The sequence below is a fragment of the Rattus rattus genome, chromosome 7, assembly GCF_011064425.1.
Source record: "Rattus rattus isolate New Zealand chromosome 7, Rrattus_CSIRO_v1, whole genome shotgun sequence".
Taxonomy (NCBI): domain Eukaryota; kingdom Metazoa; phylum Chordata; class Mammalia; order Rodentia; family Muridae; genus Rattus; species Rattus rattus.
This window is the reverse complement of record NC_046160.1, coordinates 44606569-44629616: the sequence shown is the minus strand read 5'-3', so window position 1 is coordinate 44629616 and position 23048 is coordinate 44606569. Positions and strand designations below refer to the sequence as shown.

Below are 23048 nucleotides of genomic sequence, written 5' to 3'. Positions count from 1 at the left end.
GGAAGGGATTCTAGTGTATTGAATATCATTCTAGATATTGAATATCATTTGTCTGTTGGGTGAATAAACAAGATTGAATAGCCTTTTCTTTGCACTGCTTACCAACCACACAGGCACATTACTGTTACCCTCCATCATATGGAAACTGTAGACCATGGCACGCAGTGCTATAGATTTTATAACAGAAGCTGTTGTTTGTGCTTGCATTGTAACGAACGTCTCTATTCCTCCAGTACCTTCCCTTGGATTGCCTCGAGGGACTAGTCCTCTTCATTCCAACCCAAATGTTCCAATGGTGGTCAGCCATTACCACCTCCCTCCTTCCAGTGAGCCTGCAATGGTGGGGGCTGCTTGAGCTTGGGGGTCAACACAGAAGAACGAACAAGGTATATCATTAGGACCTCCTTGGAATGTCACGATTCAGCTGAACCGGAAGCCAGATGTCTCCCCTAAGCTGGTTGATATGTTTGGATGTGTAACGTGAGTGACACATAACTTTGGTCTTAGCCTAAGGCTTAGGCAGCTCTCTTTTACTGAAACAGAGTGGCGTTGCAGTAACGACAGCCGAAGCTGTCAAGCCTTTATTAACACTTCCTTACAAATGGTTACCCATCTACAGAGCATTGCCAAAGAGGTATCTCAAGGGAGAGTTCCCAAGTCTCTACTGATCTGCTTTAAGACAGCCACTAAAGGCCATTTAGATCCCATCCAAGTGTTTCAGGCTTTGGTAAGTCTACAAACCCATTGCGTTTCACTTCCCAAGAAGATGGCAAGACCCAGTCCAGAGTAACTTTATTTTGGTCTTATTTTTCGAAAAAGATTGATTGATTGATTGATTGATTGATATATCTATGTGAGTGAATGTGCACAAACTCTAGCACTCTCTGCCCGTTAATTTGAGGCAAGGTCTTTCCCTCATTCCCCCCCAAGCCCCCCTGTTCAACTCAGAGCTAACATTTTTCTTGCTGGGCAGGAAATTATCAGGCCCTAGCAATCCCCCTGCCTTGGCTCTCCACCAGGCTGAAGTTACAGGGATGGGCTGGAGTTGTCTGGAAGTAGGGATCCTGAGGTCTCCTGATTGCACCGCAAGCTGAGCCATCTCTCCAGCCCACTTTCACGGCTTCTAACAGTGAATTCTATCACACACCCCCGCACCCCTGCACCTCCCCAGCTGAAAGTTCTAATCTTATGTTTACCAAGAACACCATAGAAACCCTATTAATGGGATGAGTTTCTTCAGTTCACTGTTTACTCTTTGATTATGGATTTAGGCACCTGGTTGCTAAGTTGGCTCTTTAAAAAATAAGTCACAGGGACTGGTGTTTGAGGTGCGGCTGGATAGCTGCAGGAAGCTCTTTTAAGAACAGCTTTAAAAGTAGATTCATAGCAGGATTAACGTAAACGTAGCCAGCTGAACACTTAAGACATGAATACAGCCATCAGCCCCGCCTTCACGTTCCCTGGATTCTATCCTTGCTCTTATGAGAGACTCTCCATGCTAACTGAGAAACATCCTCAGGAGGTCGAGCAGGCGGCTGAGTGTTAGTAAAACCTCGGATGCTAGGTTTTATAGAGGAACAAAAGCAACATAAAATGAAGTTTAGTGATGTTACCTTTTAAAACAATCCACCTAAGTTTTCATTTTAAGGGTCGTTTCCAAAATTTTTATTCTGGTTGATGTGACCTGCCTTTCCCAGCTCTGTAAGATTCAAAGACTCAATAAAAGCCTGAGGAGAAGAGGCCGCATCTCCTTATTTTCCTGTATTTAAAGTTTTCATTTTTCCTTTACTCTGCATTTTAATCCAGATCCTGTCTTTACTTGAAAGGTCAAGGCCGGGCTTCCCATGAGCACCTAAATCCTCCCCTCCCCCCTCCCCACAGCTTCAACTGCACAGAGGGAGAACTTAGAAATGCAAACAGAATTTAAAAAAAAAAAAAAATCTGCCTATGGTTTAAACTAGTTGTGTTCAGGGCATGTCTTTGTCCCAGAGGCTCAAAGTGACAGGTTTGTAACCAGGAGAGTAGATTAGACCGCCATGGAGCTCTGGTTTGTTAATTATTACCTAAGGTCATTCAGGAACTGGATTTCATTAACAAGATGAACACTGTGCTAAGAGTTTGTGGCTTCTCACAAACAGATTCTAATTCCCAGTCTAGTAACTGTTACCTGGGAGAGCAGGATCCCTGCCCCCAGCGTGTGTGTGTGTGTGTGTGTGTGTGTGTGTGTGTGTGTGTGTGTGTGTGAAGTGATGGAGGTGTCAGTAGTTCCTTTCTCAGGCATTGGTAGTCCTGTATCCTTTCCCTTCCACCACAATGTCCTCTCACCTTCTAGATGAGTCCAGACCAACCACAGTTCACCTGGAACAAAGCGTTAGCCCTCGGGAAAGAGTTTTCATTCACAAGTGATCTGCTTGTTCCTGCTAAGGCTGCTAATCAGACTAAGGAAGGGCAGCCCACCTCAGCCCAGTGCATGCATTTTTATCTCATCAGAAAATAGCCGCACCTGTGTTTCACCCCAGGGTTAGGTGCTGTTTCAAATACCGGCCTTCTGCTAACCCAGGATGGCACAGGGCATCTTCACCATAGCTAACAAAATACCTCCATTCTAGAGAGGGTACGACTCACTGACGTCTAAATGGTCCTGTTTGGAATCATGAAGTGTGGTGCTCATAATCCAGTCATCTACAAAGAGGTCCACCCTCCCCTGCCCCTGCCCCTGTAAGTGGTGATGTCGTCTCTATTTGGCTGACCTTTAGCTTTGGAAGCTCTGCCTACCTGGTTAGCACCTTAAGTCTACCAGAAGTGGCCCAGCTATCCTTGCTAAGAAGGCATTTCTTCAGCACCAATTATGATTGCTATACACTGCTATATACAGTGGCAGTCTATTCATAAGGAAGACCAGGCTTACTTTTAGTGTGTGTGTGTGTGTGTGTGTGTGTGTGTGTGTGTGTGTGTGTGTGTGCATATATATATATATATATATATATAATCAGAAAAATAAACAATGGCTCAAGTTTAAAATCATCATCTTAATTTAATGTAATCTTAATCTTAAGTAATTTTAGAAAGTAAATTTTTTTTTCAAACCTAGGGTTTCATTCGTGTTAGGCAAGGACATTACTAGTGAACTAAAAACATACATTTATATAAGAACATGATGTTAAAGGAGACACATTAAGTGTCAAGGCCTTTCCCTTGTAACTTTGTTTCTAAGCAGGGAGAATGTGTTTGTCTGAACCGGTAAAAATCAAAGAAAAATTCTAACGAGAAAGTCTGTTTCCAAGTAAAATAGTTGTTATACTTTGAAGGAAGTGGGCTAAGTTCTTACTCTGAAGTACAGATCCAAAGGCCCATGGAATGGAAGCGCACCAGTCACTACGAGGTGCCCTCACATCCACGCACATCAGTTCCTTTATCTATGAAACAGCACAGAGTTCAGATTCCTTCATCAGTATGCAGGCCCCTAGGGGTTGGGGATTTAGCTCAGTGGTAGAGCGCTTGCCTAGGAAGCCCGAGGCCCTGGGTTCGGTCCCCAGCTCCGAAAAAAAGAAAAAAAAAAAAAAAAGTATGCAGGCCCCTGAAATCTGGCTTTTCTTAGTTTCTCTATGGTCCCCACATTCCCCATGCCTCAGCCTCCCCTCCACCCAGCTTTACCTTCCATCACAGGCAGCTAGTAGCATTCACTGCTCACAAAACTAGAACCCTGCTTTCACCCTTCCCATTCCTTCCATCCTTCTTTCATGTGAAGGCTGCTCACCGATAGGCCTTCTCCGTCCTACCCCAGGCATAGTAAGAACCTGGTCGTATGCTTATTGGAGAGAAACGTTCTGGGCAGGTCTAGAACAGATGAACCATACATCCGGGAGTCTTAACCTCTGTTGTTCACTGTGATGTCCCTGGCACTAGCACGGGAGCCTAGCACACTACAGCTGTGCAGTGCGGATCTGCTAACTTGTCGGGTATCGTCTGAATACGGTGTTCTATGTGTTATGTTTTACGGTTTTTCTATGTGTTATGTTTTACGTGCCCTGGGAGCGTCTTAGCATAGACAGTGCTGTACATCCGGCTGTCGCCTGACAGATGCTTATCAGGTATTTGTTGAGAGCATTCAGGATGAGGAAATAAGTGCCTGGGGCTGTAGCCATGGAGCTTTCGGAGAAGTCCTTGACGGATGAGTCTTTCACCAGAACATACCATGGCGATTCACGGAGAACGATGTTTAATGCGTAGAGCAGATTCACTTCACGTAGTAGGACGGACAGAAGGCAGATCATTTGCTCTGATTTAGATACGCGGCATGCGAATGTGTGAACTGTGAACTCAGCATACATTTGTTCAGGGACTACTCAGTGCTGCACTGAAGAGAGTATAGGGTCCATGAAAGCTACTAACAGGTAATGTGGTCATTTTAGAAGCTCCCGTTGTAGCAGGTTCGTGGTAGGTCAGTGTTCCCAGGCACCAGCTGCTTTGTCTGTGATGAGGTTCACAAGGAAAACAGTAGAAACAGTTATGGACAAGATTAAACTATGCTTCCCAGGAAGGCGATCTGAAATACAGGTTCATTTAAAATGCTTTAGATCTGATCGGGGAAACGCACCAGATTACGCCTACAATATTGTTCCAGTACAGGAAAACCAACTAGTGCAAGCTGCCGATCATTAGTGGCTCATATCAAATAACTAAGTAATAGGTTATGCAACAGTTGCCGAGAAATATGAGACCTGTTTCCTTAAGAAACAAAGTAGCTCTCAATTGTGGAAAATGCTCAGTTCATGGTGGATTAAAGATAACCACGCCTGGGGTTGGGGAAATGGGTCAACCGTTAAGTAGAGACTCTTCTAAAAGACCCAACTTCTGTTCCCAGCATTAAATCTAACTCCGGTGGATCTGATGCCCTCTTCTTGCCACCACAGGGGCCCACATACAGATGGCGCATATATACATAGACAAATAGAAAAGCAAACAGAATAAACAAAAAAAACTTAAAAAAGAACACACCCCTAAATTTCTATATAGCCCCCAAATGTTAAATGATACCTGCTTACTTCTCCTGACTTCATATTTTTTCCTGCAGTGAAAACGTTCTAATGATATATTATTTCAAAATTAAAGCAAGTTCCTCTAGTGTTGTCTTAGAAATGGCCATTTCTGTTTAGAAGTGAGGATGACTTTGGAGATATTAAGAGAGCTCACATCTGAGAGGAGAGTCTGTCTTCTGGCCAGATAAAGGTAAAAGAAGACGTCAAGCTTGCTGGCGTACCTTTAAAAATGCCAGTACTTTTCTTTTCTTTTAATAAAAATTTGAGTTCGAGTATGGAGCGTTTTGGTCTGCTTTGGTTTGAATGCAGCGTAAATGTAGCTAAGATTGATTCTTGATGACTGAGTGTTTCACCTTATATTCCAGTCAAACTATAGAAAGTTGGGGTTAGAGCAGAGGCAGATTTTTCTTCTGCTCTGGGAAATATGTAAATGTAAATATTCAAATCTTTCATGTTGTTTGTAAATTAGTACTGCTCCCAAGGTAGGTTAATAGGTTTTCTGTTTTGTTAAGGAAATAAAGTATAGAGACATCTATACATTTCTATATATCTGCTCTATAGCTTGTACTAAGGAGACTTGATTATTCTAAACGTCAAGCCTGGAGCTAGGAGGACAGCAATTGTTTGTCATGCATGAAGCCTTGGGTTTAATTTCCAGCATGACAAAATAAATATACACATAAAATCCCCAAACCTAGGCGTTGAAGTTTGGTCTGTTGCTTTGTCTTGTAATGCTAAATTCTGTATTCCAAGCTCTACCTCAAGATGGGTGAATTCTCATGGGTGCCAGCTTTTGTTGTGAAAACCTCGATCCTTAATTTAAACCTATGGGTTGAATAAAGACGCCTGTAGCTGGGCAGAAGAGAGGTAGGCTTTGGTTCCTGGGCTGGGGGTCTGAGGCAGAGACCACAAGAGAAGGGAGGAAGAAGGAAGAAGTTGTCTTTGGTTAGGCGGATGGTGAGCAAATGGCCTGAGGACTAGCCTGTTGGAATAGGAGGGCCCAGGTAGAACATGGCAAGTGATATCTTGGGTTATTGACAGGGAAGTAGACAAAATAGCACAGAAGGTTGATATCTGCCCGGCTCTAATGCTCTAAGATATATACATATATATATATATATATATATATATATATATATACACACACACACACACACATATATGTGTGTGTGTGTGTTTTGTGTCTTTTATTTGGGAACTAAATGATCTAAGGTGGGGTAGAAACCCTCAAATATTATTTACCACAATAATCAGGTCAATCATGTGTAAAGAGATTGATTTAAATACCAACTTATAAGAAATGTTAACTTCCTGTTTCCAGTGAAAGCAGCTGCACTCTTAATCCTTACTCTGTCTTTTCCACTCACGATTTGCCTTCCTTAAATGAGTCACAATGCAGCAAGACCGACACAAAGCTGAACCTGGATGTCATAAAGATCCCCAGCTGTTTATCTCTAGATACAGAATGTTTATACAGCTTTCCCAAGCTTCGAGTTTCTTCCCATGGCACATATCTCTGGAATTCCCAAACACTGGCTTGGTTGTCAGATTTACAGGCTCCAGTTAACGTCTAGTTCTTTCCAGAGAGTTCAAAAGAAAGCGATACTTTAATTGGCTCAATAAACTAAGACTCAAGAGTCCGATTCTTTTACAGAGTCATAATCTGGATTCCTGTTTGGGTTTTAAAAAGTCCTAGGGATTTGTGCACACGATACATGGCTGCCGTGGGCTTGTTTTTGGAGACAGGGTTTCTCTTGTGTAGCTCTGGCTGTCCTGGAACTCACTCTGTAGACAAGGATAGCCTCAAACTCACAATTAAAGGCATGTGCTGGTGTGCTGTCACGCCCAGTCCGAGCCACTGTTCTTAATCAAGTAATTTTCTTAGTAATTGTGTGTGTGTGTGTGTGTGTGTGTGTGTGTGTGAGAGAGAGAGAGAGAGAGAGAGAGAGAGAGAGATCCATTGGACCAGGCTTGAGCATTTGAAACCCAAAGCCACTCCCAGTGACACACTTTCTCTAACAAGACCACACCTACTCCAACCAAGCCACACTTCCTAAACCTTTTAAATAATGCCTTTGAGCCCGTGGGGGGCATTTTCATTCAATCCCCCGCAGTATGTATGTGCACCAATACAAGCCCCGATGACCCAGGAGGCCAAAAGAGAACACCGGATTTCCTTGAACCAGAGCCACAGACAGTTGTGAGTGGCCATGTGGATGTTGGGAACCAAACCTGGGTCCTTTGCAAGAGCATCCAATGCTCTCACACGCTGAGCCATCTCTCCAGCCCCCTGCTGCTAGACTTTTAAGGGTTCTTTCCCCCACACTGGGAATGTTTTGTGAGCTAAAAATCTTAGGGTTCACTGTAGGAAGCAGAGGCTGAATAGCATACATGAAAACTGTTTTATTCCCAGCACTGCAAAGGAGGTAAAAAATTTATCTGTACTAAAGCGTAGTTTGTTTGTTTGTTTGTTTGTTTGTTTGTTTAAACTGGTGCCATGGGCAGGAGGTCTGGAGAGAGCTTTGGAATGCAATGTGTACACTCTGCTTCCTCAATCAGTGGTCACCTGTTGAGGGAGGATACAGTGCAGCCCTTCCGTCCACTGCCCTTTTGCATTTGTGAGGTGGAACCTCAAGACTTGACTGTTGCAGTAATCTTAGTAATCCTAGAATGTACACAATCACAAGGGTCAGAAACTCTGCATTCCAATTCAATAGGTTTGGTAGAGTCGAGTGTGTCGCTAAGGGTGGCAGGGTAAGCCCAGACAGGTTCTTAGAGAAGCAGAGCCCCTGGAGTGGTTCACTCACCATTTAGTGAGTAAAGCAAGAGATGACTGTAGGTTCAGGTTTCCTCCCTAAGAGAGATGCTTAGTGCTGATGGATCAGTGGGTGTTGCTTTCTGTTGCAGAAGTTGTGGGGTAGGATCACTTTCTTTAGCCAAGGCCTCCTGGGGAGTGTGAGCCTGCAGTTCCAAGCTATGTCAAGGGACTCCTGTGAGGCATTTGGTTGCCAGGGTTCTTAAGTTCGCTCTCTCTCTCTCTCTCTCTCTCTCTCTCTCTCTCTCTTTCTATCTTCCTTCTTTCTTCTCTCTCTCTTCTCTCTCTCTTCTTTCTTTCTTTCTTTCTTTCTTTCTTTCTTTCTTCTTTCTCTCTCTCTCTCTCAGGACTTCTGGAAGAGGAGTCATTGCTCTTAACCACTGAGCCATCTCTCCAGCCTGGCTCTTAAGTTCTTTACTCCCGCAAAGCAGCAGAATTAGGACTGCAAAGAAGTCTAGTTAGCTGTCCAGTGAGAAGGAACAAAAATAAAAGCATTTTATTGGTTTTTGATGGAGTGGACGAGTGAATAGGAGTGTGTACCCATGGTGGATGCACACAGAGAGGCTTGACCAAACTCTGTGTCAAACTTTACGGCTAAAGTCTACCGAGAGGCCTGCGTCTTATATTTATGTATGTGTAAACTTTACATGAAATCTTATAGGCATATGTAAATTTAAACCCTTGTATTTATAAATGTTTTAGATATGTCCTTTAATTTTCTTTTTCTTTGCTGTATAGGGCGATCCTTTTCCAGGATGGAGGCTGGGAATGGAAAGGAAAAGCTATCCATCCTGTTGGCTCAATAAACTCAGCCCAGGAAGTACAGCTGGAGCCTGTCTGAGGCTGTGACCTTGCCAGGGAACAGCTCCCCCTCATTTACAGTCAAGTGAACTGGGAAACAGCAACGGCGTGTTCACTTAACATACAGAGCAGTGGAGGATGAGCTGGCATCACGGGAAGAGGCTAGATCTGGGAAGCAAAAGGAAAAGGAGCAAGATGAGGACTTGTGTGGGCTTGGTCTGTGTGGGCTTGGTCGGGACCTAGAAGAGGGGATTTCAAGAAAAACAGTATTGTTGTGTCATCGTTGTCGTCGTCGTCGTTGTCATCATCATCATCATCATCATCATCATCATCTTGCAGGTGCATAGTACTTGAAATCAGGACCTGCACATTCTAGGCAAGAACACTGATTCACATCCCCAGCCCCAGGATAAAGGACATTTTCAAATTCCATCAATCTATTCAGCTATCTATCCATTCATCTATCTATCAGTCATGTATCTGTCTATTCATCTATCTATGTATTTATCTACCTATTTCTCAACCCACCTATCATCTATCTTACTATCCTCTATCTATTCATCAATCTATTTATCAATCTATGTATCTACCTACTTATCTATCTATCATCTATCTATTCATCAATCTACCTACCTACTTGCCTCCCTCCCTCCCTCCCTCCCTCCCTCCCTCCCTCCCTCTTTAGCTAGCTATCTAGTTTTTCAGTGTTGGGAGCTGAACCTAAGACTGGTGCTAGGGAAGTGTTCTAACAGTAAGCTATATTCTGAACCCTAGAAGAGAAGATTTTTAAATGGCTCCTGTAAGGCACAGCTTTTTAAATTGTGGGTTCCCACCCCATACAGGGTCATGAAATTGAATGTCACTATGATGAAAACTGAATTCCTGGTCAAACTCATGGTAAACCGAGGTGCTTCTGGCAGTGCCTCCCCATGTTGCATCACGCAGCTTCCGTGCGGGCTTCTGAATACGCACCATGTGCAGTTTACACTGTACTTGGCCGCACTCTGCAAGGTTCAGGACGCTCCCTGGAACACCTGGCCCAGATGTGAGATTGATGTGCATCTCAAATTGTTTGTGTGCTTTTATATACATGCAGGTTTTCTTAAATGTATTCATGTGTGTGTACGTGTTTGCATGCAGCCCCCCCACCCCCCAGGTATTTGGTTCTCTTTTGCTACCATGTGGGACCCAGGAATCTATCCCAAGTAGTGAGGCTTGACAGTTTCCTAGGCTGGGCCACCTCCTCAGTCCCGTACTAGGTCTCCTTCCTTAAAGAAACAATTGTTTAGTTATAAAAATAAAGACCTTCGCCATTTTCCTTCCCCATTCTTGAGCATGCCAGTATTGATTTGTTCCCATTTGGATTGCTTTTGCTAGAATGCTTGTGTTTAACAATCGCTGTTTGATTTGCACCCTTGAATGTCACGGGATATCTTTAAATGGATCTTGACTAGAGAATTGGAACCGGATTGGCAATAAATTTTGAAATTTTGAAAAAGAAGTAAAGTAAGTGTCTAACCATGCACTGGCCATTTTATCCCATGGATTTGTGAGAAGCGACATTCTCAGCAGTGATGGTTAAGAGTGAAAATATTGATCATCTCTGAAAAAAGTTGATGACTCCCTCTGCCCTGCAGTAGCACATGTTCAGCTGACATTCAACATTTTCCTCGTGGGTGTACGTGAGTGCGGGTGGCATTTGTGAGTCAGGTACATGTGAGTGTGTGTGTCAGGTACATGTGAGTGTGTGTGTCAGGTACATGTGAGTGTGTGTGTCAGGTACATGTGAATGTGTGGCATGTGTGAGACAGTGTGCCTTTGCCACCCTGCATGAGCAGAGGACAGCCTCATCCTCCACCTTGTTTGATTCAGGGTCTCTCCTGCTCATTGGCGTGTACACCAGACTACCGAGGCCACTCTGTCCTCGTCGTCTCTCATCTGCTGGGTCTGCAGATGCCTGCATTACTATGGTTAGATTTCCCTGTGGGTTCTGCAGACCCAAACTCAGTCTGTCGTGCTTGAATGGCAAGTGCTTTAATCTCCAAGCCATTATCCCCTGAGCTCACATTTAGTTCTTTATGCAGAAATATAGAATATATCTTGATAGTATTTTAATACTAATTCCTTTAAGATTTATTATCAGTAAATGTTTAATTTTTTGTAACTGTTTTATAGACCTGTATTCCCAGGGTTGTGTGAAAACTTCTTGGACACAAAGGGAAAGCAAAAAGGTTTTACTTATTGAGATGGGGGACATTTTTTGCCTTACCCATATATTCGTTCACACTTCACACACTGTCTCTGAGTGCTGAGAGGTTTTAATGGTTCTCAGTGTATAGAGGGACCGAAGCATGATGACCAGGTTCGTGGGACAGTCGAACATTTTGTTCATTGACAGTCTGAGGGCAGCCTGGCTCGCATCAACTTGTGATCAATTTCTCTAAGTGATTACCATCGCGTTAGAGTGCTCTGTGCTGACCTAACTTCTATAGGGGACCAAAAACGTGACTGAACACATGCCCTGTGTTATCTTGGAGCTTACTATCTACTCAGACACATCAGCCAGGACAATGGAGAGGGTTAGAGGCTTTGTTAGTTACTCAGTTGAATGCAGTGGCTGGGGTTTTCCAGGGCATTTTCTGTGGGGGTAGGTTTGTTAGACTGTAGAGATAGAGACGGGGACTACGAGAACAATAGCGTCAGGCAGATTCCTACTCTGGGTGTGAGTTACACTGTGTAACAATCGTGATGACTGAGGACCTCAGGCATCCTCATTCTCCCCAAAGCCTATCACATGGATTAGCTGCTCAGTCACCCTGGGATGGGACTGGATAGCATTTTCCAGCTGAAGGAAACACAGATACACAGGAGCCTCTGCTTCACCTGAGATCAGGGGCAGATAATCTGGCCCTAGGTCCACCATCCCCTCCCTCGCCAGAAGCAGGGAAGAGTGAAGAGCGTATGAGGCCCCTAAGACCCTGAAGAGACTCATGAAGATGCTGCTGTGGCTTTCAAAGAGAACAAGTCATGCAACCTGAGTGGGAAGTATGTTTTTCTCTCACATGCAAGCCTGCAGTGTCTGAGGGAGATTTAACCCACGTGTCACCAGGTCTCTTTTCTTCACAGTCCTGCTCTCTGCCTAGGAAGGCTGATTTGCATGGAAGAATCAGTCTGTAAGAGACTGAACAAGAGAGGGCATCCTGACCCCTGTGTGTTTTTTTATTGGATACTTGCTTTACTTACATTTCAAATGTTATCCCCTTTCCTGATTTCCCCTCTGAAGTACCCCTATCCCTTCCCCCTCCCCCTGCCTCTGTGAGAGTGTTCCTCCACACACCCACCCACTCCCTCCCATCTCCCCACCCTGGCTTTTCCCTACTCAGGGGCATTGAGCCTTCACAGGGCCAAGGGCCTCTCTTCTCATTGATGCCCAATAAGGCCATCTTCTGCTACACATGTGGCTACAGCCATGGGTCCCTCCATGTGTATTCTTTGGTTGGTGGTTTAGTCTCTGGGAGCCCCGGGGGTGTCTGGTTGGTTTAAAAAAAACAAGATGGACAGCTCGTGAGGAACAACACCTGAGGTGGACCTATGGCCTCTACATGCATAAGCTTGGAATCCTCAGGAAAGGTTTGAATCACCTGATCCAGTGAAGAGATGCTGGCTATAGATGGAGGAGCATAAATAAACAAAAGATCATTAAGCAGGAGCTAAAAGGTTACAGAAACAGCTACAACCTTGTCAGTATGCTACTTGTATTTTTGCTTTTTATGTAAAAGTCGTCTTAATTTCATTTTGTTTTCCTTCCTTCGAGAGTATTCTATAAGTCCTGCTGTTTGCTGGTGGATAACTGTACAGTGTTGATAATAAGGTGTGCTATAGACAGACACCTGTTACAGAATCATGAATGGGGCACAGACCTGGTCTGGGGAAGGAACCATGAGTAGTGAGTCTGTGGGTTGGTTTTCCTAGAAGATTAGGGGTGGGGGTCAAGGATACATCTGGTATGGTGGCAGGCATATTTACTTATTTTAAAAGTGAAAATGGGATAAAAATGTATTTGGCTTTAAGGGGGATATATATATATATATATATATAATTTTTTTTCTTCTTCTTCTCCTGATTTATAATCTCACTATGTAGCCCTGCCTAGTCTGGAACTTGTCTTGCACGTCAGACTGGCCTTGAACTCACAGAGACCTGCCTACTCTGCCTCCCTGCCTTCCTAGTACTTGGGATTAAAGGGAATGCCACCATGCCCCAATGATATGTGTAAATTTTTGGTGTCTGGCATGCATCAAATCTTTCTTTGGAGGATTCTAAAGACGAGTGGAAGCGATGCTCCCTACTACCATGAAAGTCAGAAGAGCCACCCGGGCACAGAGGGAGATGCAGCCGACTGGATGCTCAAGAATGTGTGGTCAGAAAACAGGGGCATGCATGGCCCACGCAGCTGCAAGTTACTGAGAAGATAGACAGTAGCCAGGACGCCATCTTTGGTGGCCAGGTGCGACCTTGGCTATATTCCCAGATGCACAGTTCTCCTTAGCTATACTTCCTTTAGCCATTCCTTTGGCTTTGTGTGCTATTAAGTCTTTTCAATTGATTCCTCCTTGCAACCAAGAACCAAATAGGCAGCATCTTAATATTTATCAGCTATTTTTACATTTTAATATAAGGAATATTGTAGTGGATTACCTACAAAACAATCACCCCTGTACTTAAGATTGTTTTTACTCAAGTTAGCTTATCAACCGACAGGTTTCACGGTGGCATTTCCAAACACACGTGTTACTGTCCTCTGTTCTTATTTACCCTCCTCTTTAAGACCATCTGTGGGTGTGTTCATGTATGTGCAGGTGCATGCGCGTGTAGGTATGCACAAGTGCATGAGTGGGTGGGGAAGTCAGAGGTCAGCCTCTGGTGTCAATCATCAGGTTGCTACTTACTTCGAAGAACTCCATGGCTAGTTAGTTTTGTCATCTAGCAAACAGATACTCTCTAGCTGTTCCCATACTCTGTGGCCTATTCCCCATGTAGACTTTGATCCCCGTAAAAGAAGGATAATGGAATAGTGCCATTGCAAACAAACTATTTTTAAAATAAAAATGCTTATCGCATTGTCTACAGTGGGATACCCATGTAAAGGCAGGTACCGTAAGGAGGAAGCTGCAGTGGGTGCTACCCTTACCACTGGAGTAAAGGATATAGGTTTTTCCTGAGGGCTGAGGACCTAGCTCACTGGGTAGAGTGTTTTTCCAGCATGCACAAGGCTCTGCGTTGTGTCCCCAAGCCACGTGTGACTGGCTGTAGCGGCACAGACTTGTCATTCCAGAACTCTGGAGGTGGAAGCAGGATGATCACAAGTTCAAGGTCACTGGCTACAAAGCAAGACTCAGGGCCAGCTACACTGCGAGAGACCCTATCTTCAACCAAACAAAAACTCCGAAACTCAAAACAACTTAGATCAGCGGAGATGGCTTAATGCAGTAAGCATTTGCCATGGAAGAGTGAAGACCAGTCTGGACCCCTAGAACCACGTAAGTCTGGATACAGTAGTATGTGGGTCTGCAATCCCAGTGTTCCTGTGTTAAGGTGGGAGACAGAGACAGGAGCAACCACGAGGCTCACAGGCCAGCTAGCCTGGTAGTGATGAGATTCTGACTCAAGCACAGCAGAGGTGAGAATCAGCATCTGAGGTTGCCTGTGACCTCCGCATGCATCATGGTAGCACAGGATCCCACACTCCATCAACACTGTGCTGGCTAGGATTGGTCCATGTGAAACAAGCTAGCATCATCAGTGAGGAAGGATCCTTGAGTGAGAAAATGCCTCCATGAGATGTGGCTATAGGGGGACAGAACTAAACAAAGGATTCTCAGCTGAGGAATATCAAATGGGTGAGAAGCACCTAAAGAAATGTTCAACATCCTTAGTTATCTTGGAAATGCAAATCAAAAAAACCCTGATATTCTACCTCATACCAGTCAGAATAGCTAAGGTAAAAAACTCAGGTGACAACAGATGCTGGTGAGGATGTAGAGAAAGAGGAACATTCCTCCATTGTTGGTGGGATTGCAGACTGCTACAACCACTCTGGAAATCACTGTGAAGGTTTCTCAGAAAATTGAACATGGTACTACCTGAGGACCAAGCTATACCATTTCTGGGCATATACCTAGAAGATGCTCCAACATACAACAAAGACACATGCTCTATTATGTTCATAGCAGCTTTATTTATAATAGCCAGAAGCTGAAAAGAACCCAGATGTTCTTCAACAGAGGAATGGATACAGAAAATGTGGTATATGTACACAATGGAGTACTATTCAGCTATCAAAAACAATGACTACATGAAATTCTTAGGCAAATGGATGGAACTAGAAAATATCATCCTGAGTGAGGTAACCCAATCACAAAAGAATACACATGGTATGCACTCACTGATAAGTAGATATTAGCCCAAAACCTCAGAATACCCAAGATACAATCCACAGACCACATGAAGCTCAAGAAGTTGGAAGACCAAAGAGTGGATGCTTCAGTCCTTCTTAGAAGGGAGAACAAAATATTCACAGGAGGAAATACAGGGACAAAGAGTGGAGCAGAGATTGAAGGAAAGGTCATCCAGAGAAGGCCCCGCCCAGGGGATCCATCCCATATACAGTCACCAAACTCAGAAGTACATGCTGACAGGAACCTGATATAGCTGTCTCCTGAGAGGCTTTGCCAGAGCCTGACAGATACAGAGGCAGGCGCTTGTAGCCAACCATTGAACTGAGAACAGCGTCCCTAATGGAGGCATTAGAGAAAGGATTGAAGTAGCTGAAGGGGTTTTCAACCCCATAGGAAGAACAACAATATCCACCAACCAGACACCCCCAGAGCTCCCAGAGACTAACCAAAGAATACACATGGAGGGACCCATGGCTCCAGCCACATGTGTAGCAGAAGATGGCCTTATTGGGCATCAATGAGAGGAGAGGCCCTTGGCCCTGTGAAGGTTCAATGCCCCTGAGTAGGAGAAAGCCAGGGTGGGGAGATGGGAGATGGGAGATGGGAGATGGGAGGGAGTGGGTGGGCGTGTGGGGGAACCCTCTCACAGAGGCAGGGGGAGGGGGGAGGGATGGGGGGACTTCAGAGGGGAAATCAAGAAAGGGAATAACATTTGAAATGTAAGTAAAGGGGTTGGGGATTTAGCTCAGTGGTAGAGCGCTTGCCTAGCAAGCACAAGGCCCTGGGTTTGGTCCCCAGCTCTGAAAAAAGAAAAAAAAAATGTGACTACAGGACATTTTCTTTCTTTTTTGGGGGGAGGGGACATTTTTCTTAATTAGTTATTGATGGGGAGGGCCCAGCCTATTGTGGGTTGTGTCACCCTGGATTGGTGGTGTTGGGTTCTATAAAAGGCAGGCTGAACAAGCCATGAAGAGCAAGCCAGTAAGCAGGATCCCTCCATGGCCTCTGCATCATCTCCTGCCTCCAGGTTCTTGCCTGGTTGGAGTTCCTGTCCTGACTTCTTTGATGATGAACAGTGATGTGGAAGCGTAAGTCAAACAAGCCCTTTCTTCTCTAAGATGCTTAGATTGTTACGTCACAGCAATAGAAACCCTAACTAAGACAGAGGAAAAAGAGGGGGCGGGGGAGGGGAGGAGAGCAAGAGAAAGGGAGGGGGCGGGGGAAGGAGAGGATAAAAATCAGACTTCATGGCAGTTATACTTTTTGACTCTCTGGGCATTTTGACAGTCCTTTTTTTTTTACATCTTCTTTGAATTTAATGAGTTTACATAAAAATATTAAGTAGTCATTTTACCTCTAAGGAATAAAAAACCTTTTAAAAACTACAAAGAAGGAAAGGATTTTTAAACAAGTTTACATTTCTTTTGGCTGTGGCTCTGAACAGTTCATTTCATTGTATCTTATCACAATGTGCAAATGCATTTCACAGCTCCTGTGACAATCATCAAGTTAACTCTTAAGCATATTCTCTGTCAGTATCTCCTCAGAGGAAACCATCTGCCTTCTAGGAAAAGCTCCACGGTACACCTCAGCATTACTCAAGGCCACCAGTCACCCATCCTCACAGGAATCGAAAAAATTGGTTGGAAATACGTCCACATAAGAAGTTAATATCTAAAAGGTGAAATGCTCCTTGTATTAATGTTAGTGAGATCTTTATTTTCTCGTCCCTAAGAAACACTTTGACAGGTTTAGAGCAAAAGCTGTTCAGGGTCTAGGGAGCTAAAGCCATACTCCTGAGGCCAAGCTTGCAGATGAATCTGTTGTAAGTAGTTCTCGAAGGATCCTCCCTCCCATCCCCAAGTTCTGCATTGTTTCTTACAAAACTTTGGTCAAGAGTAGAAATATATCCAGGCAGATGTATATGGCATACGATAGCAAGAACAGTAAAGCCCAACTAATGACCTCAGGTTTTAAAAATAGAAGGCAATTAAGATGTAGTCAAAGTTACATTAAGAAAAGCTTTCACTGGATAATATTGAAACAGTCACAAAGGTTAAGGAAGTACTGATATCAAAGTACATGTGACTACAATGTTAAAATAGATAAAAAGCTGTCGTGTTTATAAAAAGATTGTGATTGGTGGATGTGTAGTCAGGTATGGGGGAGGGGGTGCCTCCGCGGGCATGCTGAGGCATCCCTTCCCCCTGAGGGACCAGCCACAGGAGGGTATAGTATAAAATAGAGTTTACTCAGGGCATGGAGGAGAGTTGAGAGGGTAGTAGAGGCAGAGAAAGGGAGAGAGGAAGGAGACGGGGAGAGGGGAGAGGGGAGAGGGGGAGGGAGGAGGGAGGAGAGGAGGGAGAGGAGAGGAGGAGGAGGAGGAGGGAGGGAGGGAGGGGAGGGGGAGGGAGGAGGAGGGAGGGGAGGGAGGGAGGGAGAGGACACAAAGGGAGCCAGAAGACAAAGAGGAAGAGAGAACTGAGGAAGCTAGCAGCCCCTTTTATCAGGCACGCTTGGCTGTTGCCAGGTAACTGTGGGGCGGAGCTTAGACAAAATACTAACAAAAGCTGCCACGTAAGAGCCTCTTTTAAAATCAAAAAGAAGGAGCACAAGACATGAATCAGAGTGATTTTTCCTGTTCTACTCACGAGGTTTAGTCTCTGTATTTGTAAGGTTGGTTCTGTTAGCCTCCACAGAGCATCTGAACATCTGATGAGGTCTCATTCCAACTTCACAAGGAACCTCTGGATCCTGGCCAAATCTTCGTCACTGTACAATTTCAAATTAATGCAATACTGCCATGACGTACTCGGGCATGAAGATGTAGCCAGTGCACAACAGAAACCAGCATCAAATTGAACCCGGTTGGCTCCCAGCCTGTAGAGCTCAGTAACCAGCAGGTACTGGTAGTGGAACCAGGACATCTGCTTCCATGCTCGCACCAGCGCCATGCCCGCCATGCACCTCCCGCGATGCATCAGCGTAAGGCTGGGCCCGCACCGGCTCACCTCCTCCAGTCCAATCTATTATACTAAACAATAAGAACATGACTGCTACCCTTCATTTTAAAGCAGCAGATTTTTATAGCTACAGGAAAATTATGAAAAGTAGTTCAGTATTTACGTTCTTAAAATATAGCTCCAGTGGCTTTTTGGAGAAAATAGAATCCTCTTATTGAGAGGATTAGTGACTAGGGAAGTGTGATCCGAGGTACATTTTGAATTTCATGCATTTTATTTAGATTACAGTTTTAGCAGTAAAAAGCAAGTCCGAATAAACAGAAAACTAGATAAGCCACATATTGCATGGGTTTCATCCTAGCATTAGACATCTTTACTTAATGTCTTTCTCGCTCAATGGCAATGATTATTGGTAAGTAGAGAATTTACTTGGATTTTTACTTGGCAGACGAACCAATTGTTTTACGTTATGGAAAAGAGGAGAAGGCAAAGAGGGAAGGTTCTGGAAGCCAGAGACAGCCTCACTTTTTGTCTCTCTCTGTCATGAAATGACCTTGATCTGGCTTTGCTCTGACAGTCTTTTCCTTCAGTCGCACTGAGCAGTCCTGGTGGGGACAGCGAGGAGGTTGACCTTGGTGCTCCACCAGTTCACCACAGCTCTCGGGTTTGCCCTTAGGAAGCCAGAAACACAGTCACAAAGCTCTTGCACCTGGACTCCGCCTAATTATAGCAGGTGGCATGTTTCCTTTCTCGTCATTTCTGATGGTGACAACATGACTTCCAGTTGTCTCGGTAGGTCAGCCTTTTGTCTGCTCAGACCCCACATTTCTATCTTCTTTTCTAACTCTGAAAGGTGAAAAAAAAAATGATATACATCTGCTTCATAGGTCCTTCCTGGGCTTTATCATTATAAAGACAGATTCGTGTGTCTCTTCATGATGTGTTTTGATTCAGTGGGTATAATAAAATCTTTTTTTCAGCAGACTTCTCAGAATTTCCATATAAATCAGAGAAAACTGACACTTTTGTCCAATTTTTTTGCATCAAAAGGCATTTAAAGATGACATTTATCATTAGTCTGAGTTGATTAGTGTTGCACCTCGATACTTAAGGTCTAGGTCTATCATATCCTGACAGCTCCTCAGAGCTTGGCACAAAATGGAAGACTCCCTTTTCTAAGAGGGTATTCCTCTTCTCCACCCGTCTTCTACCTGAGGAATGTCACATAGTCCTTGGCAAACCAAGAGGTTCAACTACACACACACACACACACACACACACACACACACACACACACACGCATAAGTATTGGCCCAGTGGGGCTGGAGAGATGGCTCAGTGGTTAAGAGCACTGACTGCTCTTCCAGAGGTCCTGAGTGCAAATCCCAGCAACCACATGGTGGCTCACAACCATCTATAATGGGATCTGATGCACTCTTCTGGTGTGTCTGAAGAGAGCAACAGTGTACTCACATACATAAAATAAATAAATCTTTAAAAAAAAAAAAAAAAAAAAAAATTGGCCCAGCAAGTGTCTGGGGTTCCTGGAATGCCTCTCCATGCAAATGAGGCATTCACAGTGCTTTAAACTCCAGCCAATGGTTTTACACTCACCCTGAAAAACTGCTGTTTCCCACCCTCCAAGGTTCACATACAGCCCTTGATCACCCCAAATAAAGTGTGTGTACACCAGCTGTCTCACTGAAGATTGTCTAAGAGAGCAGTTTCTCTGAGAATTGTCTAAAGGAGTTAGAGCTGTTACTCTCAATTCCTCAGAGAAGCCAGCTCCCTCCCCCCAGCACACGAGCTCTCCCCGCTGGACCAGGATCCTGCAGACCCCACCCGTTCTGAACTCTGCTTCAGCCTTGCAGCCTGGTATGCAGTGTCACCTGGACACCCTGGGGGAGGAGACAGAGTACTCAGACCCACAGCTGGCCCCCAATACCCGGACCACAGATTGGAAACGAAAGGCCTTAGAGTGCACCTGTTGCTGTTTTTCCAATTATTTTGGTTTTACTACTTTCACTTGATAGTAAACAGGAGATCGTTAGAGATTTTCAATCTTTCAGAAATGTCCCCAGGACTGTGACTTTTTTTTGACTGTAACCATACTCATTGATCAATTCATTGTCAATCGATCCATCCATCCTCCTATCTATGAATTCACTTATCGTCCGTTCAATGAGGAATTACTTGGGAATTCTAATAAACCGTAATGAAGAGCCTACAGCATAAGGGATACAGGGAGATAGAACGCAATGGCTGACAACCTTGGGTAGCAGCAGAGCTTCCAAAAGCAAGGCAGTCAATGTGCCTCACTCCGTTGTTCAGAGAACACCTGAGACTGGGCTAGTTTGGAGGGATGCTAGTCAGACCAGCATGTGGGGCCAGCTATGGAAGCATCAGAAACTGTTCTCTGCACAAATGCTGCCATGATGTTTTATGTGGAGAGAGAGAAAAAAAAGATCCCTAGCATGTGACGCAACTCTTTCGCCAGTATTTGAGAAAGCAGCTTAGAAACCAGACAGAATATGATCTCTGTCATCCTGAAGAAAAAACTGAAGGGCAGCAGACGGATGTTTGATGAAGGAAGATCTTGTCTGTGTATATATATATATATATATATATATATATATATATATATATATATATGTATGTATATGTATGTATGTATGTATTTTGCCACTGCTACTCAAAACTAAAGAGCTGGTGTGCAAGTGGTGAGTGCTCTGTCACTATCTAGTTAAAAGGGGGACGTGTCCCTTTCACACTGTGTTTGAAAAGACATCCCTGGGTTTCTACATTGACTGAGCAGCCTACCTTTCATTCCCCTAACAGATCCAGTCTCCATCTTGTTCAGTGTCTCTGAAAGCCAGCCTCCATGATGACCCATCCGGCTTCCTCTACCTCTGCTTACAGCTCATCCAGCTGGAGGAATGTGCTGACGAGGGGTCATACAGAGACCAGCAGTCGGCCTCCACCCCCATTCAGCACCCGGCAGCTCCTTTCTCTCTCAGCTCCAACTCTTCCTGAAATGCCAGGGTTCATAGGGCTCCATTATCCAGTCCCCTGGGTTCTTTCATAACCTTTGTAGTTCCAACCTACAACCAGCAAGATGACTCAGCCCACAGGGGCACTTGCCTGCACATGGTAGGAGAGGACTGGTTCCCGAAATTGTTCTCTGACCTCCACATGCATCCTGTGACACTACCTCTCCTGCCTCCACACGCATGCGTGACTACATAAATACACGCAACAAAAATGTAGAGTTTTTGAAAAGATGCAGAATCTATTTTTCTTTCCCGCTCTTACACTCTTGAAGTCTGGGTTGACTTCGGGAGTTGTCGTGAGCAGTGGGAGCTGGGATAACGGTGTTGTTGGGCCTGGGGGTGGTGGGCGAGCAGCTTTGCATCTTCTGTGCTCACCCTCAGGGGATCATGAACCAGTCATGCTTGGATCCTAGGTCAGCCCCTGGTGTAACTGGCCCTCTGATCCACCGACTGATCTATTCCTGTATTCCGGATGATTCCTGCAGAACAACCCAGGCAACCCACTGGCAAGAGAGACACCGCTGCCGGTTTAAGCTGGCAACCTCAGGCTGTGGTAATGCAGTGAGTAGCTGACAGGGTGAGTCGGTTTTAAGTATCTCACTTGGGATAATGGCGCGGGGGTTGGGGGGGTGGGGTACTTTCTGTCTCTGGCTGGGACACTGGCTGCAGTCCTGTGGGCATCTGCTTCTAATGGGCTCATAGACCCTTCTCTAGTCCCAGGATGGAAAAGACAGGCAAATCCCTATTTTGTTTTCCTATTTGTTGAGCTGTATAAGCCTTAAGGAAAAAATGAAAAGGAAATGGGATGTGTTATCTCAGGTCCCTGAGAAGTCTGAGACCCTTAGATGCTCAGGGAGGGCACTCATTCAAGTTTCTCTTCCAGCCTAATTTCCTGAACTGTGAGTGTCCATCAGTATAGGTGAGAGAAAGCAATTGGACACGAAACAGAAGTATGCTTCCCATGTTTTTGCCTCGGTAGTAAGAGCTAAGGTCTGAGAACGTCTGAATTGACTTTCATGATATTGGCTACACAATGTAAGGTACGATGTCTCCTCCCCATTTGAAAACATCTTAGGAAACTGCTGAAAATGGTTAAAAAACATGAAACAAAACAAAACAAACAAACGAAAAAACCCAGAAACACTGCATTTCAGTAAACTTCAGTTTCCACTTCACCTAAATTAATTAATTGTGGTAGCTTAGTATTTCTTAGTTTTCCCCCAACAGTTATGTTGCATTTTAATGTTATCCGTGTCGTAGCAAGATATAAGTAGCTATAATCCTCGTTCTGTAATAAACATGTACTTATAATAAAGGAGTCCTATCTAATTCAACATTTTGAGAGTTGCTCATCCTGCAAAACTATCGTTAGTTTTAAAGTTTGGGGAGACCATAAATATGACCAGGGATACAAATAGTACACTGTGCTCATTTGATATGTTTTTTAGTTCAAGTATTTTAGGACTATCTGGAAAAATCACAACTATCGGGTGTGGAAAAGAAGACTATATCTCCTTCCTTTCACAGGTGTGTGTGTGTGTGTGTGTGTGTGTGTGTGTGTGTGTGTGTGTGTGTTTGGGGTACACCTAAGTGTGAAGGATTGATGCTGTCCTGTCAGGTCTCTTCTTCTGTTGCTTACCACATTGGTTTTTTTTTTCAACAAGTTCACCTAATGAACTTGGAGCTTGAGATTGCCTAGGCTGCCTACCCCCTTCTTAAGGTTGCAGGCAGCTGTCAGTGCCTGGCTCTTATGTGGATGTTTGGGATCTGAACTCACATCCTCATGCTTAGATAGGGTAGGAAACACTTGCCTGAACCATCCCCACGGCCCAGCTCTCTCCTGATCATCTTCATACATCAAGGCTTTCACTTCGATCAAAACCTTTTTCCAGAAAAGTATAATTCCTTCTGGATATCTACCA

The 23048-nt window shown here is 44.4% G+C and overlaps 1 pseudogene; it reads right to left on the bottom strand.

Annotated features, from left to right (window-relative positions):
* Nucleotides 1-17882: 17882 nt before the first annotated feature.
* LOC116904982 lies at nt 17883-18076 on the bottom strand (annotated as a pseudogene).
* Between the last annotated feature and the right edge of the window lie 4972 nt (nt 18077-23048).